The sequence below is a fragment of the Pteropus alecto genome, unplaced genomic scaffold (assembly GCF_000325575.1).
Source record: "Pteropus alecto unplaced genomic scaffold, ASM32557v1 scaffold16, whole genome shotgun sequence".
Classification (NCBI taxonomy): Eukaryota; Metazoa; Chordata; class Mammalia; order Chiroptera; family Pteropodidae; genus Pteropus; species Pteropus alecto.
The window spans coordinates 2,278,457-2,280,781 of NW_006438867.1; positions in this window are offsets into that span (position 1 = coordinate 2,278,457).

A 2,325-nucleotide genomic window follows, 5' to 3' on the forward strand; every position below is an offset into this window, starting at 1 on the left:
CGATTGCGCCTGCGCGGCCGCCACAGCTCGCGCGTGAGCGTCTCTACGCCGGGTTCTCGTCAGGGAGCCGGGCGCCTCCGAGGGGCGGGGCCGGGCGCCCACCCGTGGCCCTGAGTGCGCAAGTGCGGGCCGGGCCGCGGCGGCCTGCGGCTGGAGGCGGTGCTGCCTGGGTTCCGTGTGCCCTTGGCACCCGCCACGTCTAAACTGTTTCAAAGCACTTTTGTACTGGAACTCCACAGTGTAAATTAAGATTGCTCCTGAGCGAGCTTATGACTTGTGGCCTTTGGACGCTGATTATAATTTTTGCCGCAAACCGCTTGAAATGGGAGACGCGAAGCTGGTATGTGGTAGTGTCACAACCTGGCACCGCTAGATAGCAGTCGGCGAAGGCAGGCACGGCCTCTTTGAAAATGGTATAGCGGGGAAGAAGTGGGCGGGACCCGGGGCCAAGTTGCATTTGTGTTGAGAACTAAATGATTTACTCTTAGTAAATGTGTTCTCTCTTGGAAATGTATTTATTTGATTTTTAATACTATGACCTCTAAAGTACATCTTAAATAACATTTTCATTAAATGTAGTGAAAATGTGTGAAGAGGAACAGTGACAAAAGTTTAAAAAACAATGAATGACCTATCCTTTTTACCAGTTGTGTAATTGCTGCTTGCTAAATCTTGAGGTGCTAAAGCCCAGGAGGGAACAGGTCCTGCCAGCACAACTGTCAAGTAGACATTCTCCCGTTTATTCCTTACTCTTCTAGTCAGGTTTCCCATTTCATTTCTTGGAAAGGAAAGCAGTGGCTGTCCAACAAATGATACATCCATTCATATTATGGTTTTTGGATGTTGATGTGTGGGTAGATCCTTAGTTACATTTTATTTTTTTAATTAATTTTTTTAAATAGTGATATTGGTTAATAAAATCCAGCGTTTCAAGTATACAATTTAACAGTAAGTCACATATATTGCATCCTGTGTTCACCTCCTATTTAGCTACATTTTAAGGAGAGGTACAGTGGAAGGGAGATTTGGAATTAGGCAGACGGCGTGGGTGGCCCTGTCCTGCGTGACCGGGCTAGTTAGTGACAGTCTCTCTGAGCTTCAGTTCTATCATTGGCAAAACAGGCAGACAGTGGTGTCCTAGAGTTGGGTGTTGACAGCCAGTTGTTAAAATTTTAGGAATTTAATGAGCTAGAAGTTAAACATTGCTATTATTAAAAATTAAATTACATAAACTAACATTTTAGTTATATTAAAAACAGGTTAAAAAACAAAACTTAAACTTTCGTCTTCTTCTTTCGTCTTCTTCTTATTATTATTTATGCCTACAGCACCTGGTCTTCCTAGGTGGTCTCCCACCCAAGTGCTAACCAGGCCCGACCCTGCTTAGCTTCTGAGATCAGACATCCAGCTTGATCAGGGTGGCATGGCAGTAGACCATGGACCATGGTTCCACTGAAGTATGAACCCAAGACCTTCTGTGTGTAAAGCAGACGTGCTAACTGCTACACTATGGAACCACATCCAAAACTTATAACTTTCTAACTGTTTTATTATTTCACTATTAGCTATTCTTATAAGATTATGCCTATTGTATCTATATTTGGAAATATTATTCAGTGGTGTGATACTGCACATCTCTTCCCAACTCTACATTCAGTGATGTCACCTTGGTGGATATGGTTACACCACAGAAATTGTCAAATGCTACAAAGCAGGGCTTTACTTATTGTTGATTGTTTCCAGATTTAAGAAAGTAATAGTAAAGTTGTTAATGAAGATTAAACTTAAAATGTTTCATGTCTGTGGCTGTCACATTGTCAATAGGCCCCCAAAATTGAATAAATATTCTTTCAGTATTTAAAAACTATCACAATTTCAACAAAGACATTGCTTATGTCATTGAAGAACAAGTGAAGTTCTGGCATAAATCTTCATTGTTTCTTTTTGTCTTACTCCATGTAAACAAAAATATCAGCCAAAATTCATGTTGGAACTATACTCTTTTTCAATATTATAAGCAAATTCTTTGCTGAATTGGGTAGATATCAAGGATTTATTTACAGTTTGAATTTGTGACACTATTGTTGGTGAAATAATTATAAAAACTCATGACTGATTTTCCAATAAACAGCAAGTCACACTGAAGCATGAGTGTATGGAATTTACAATAGAGTCATGTATATTTTATCATTATTTATAAATCATGTACTGAATATTCTGTTTTTTAAAAATTTACTGGCATACCGCTAAGGACAGTACTGTTTAAATCCTAGCACAAATTCTTGTTATGGTGTTCAGTAAATTACAGTAGGGGTTTTTTAAAAG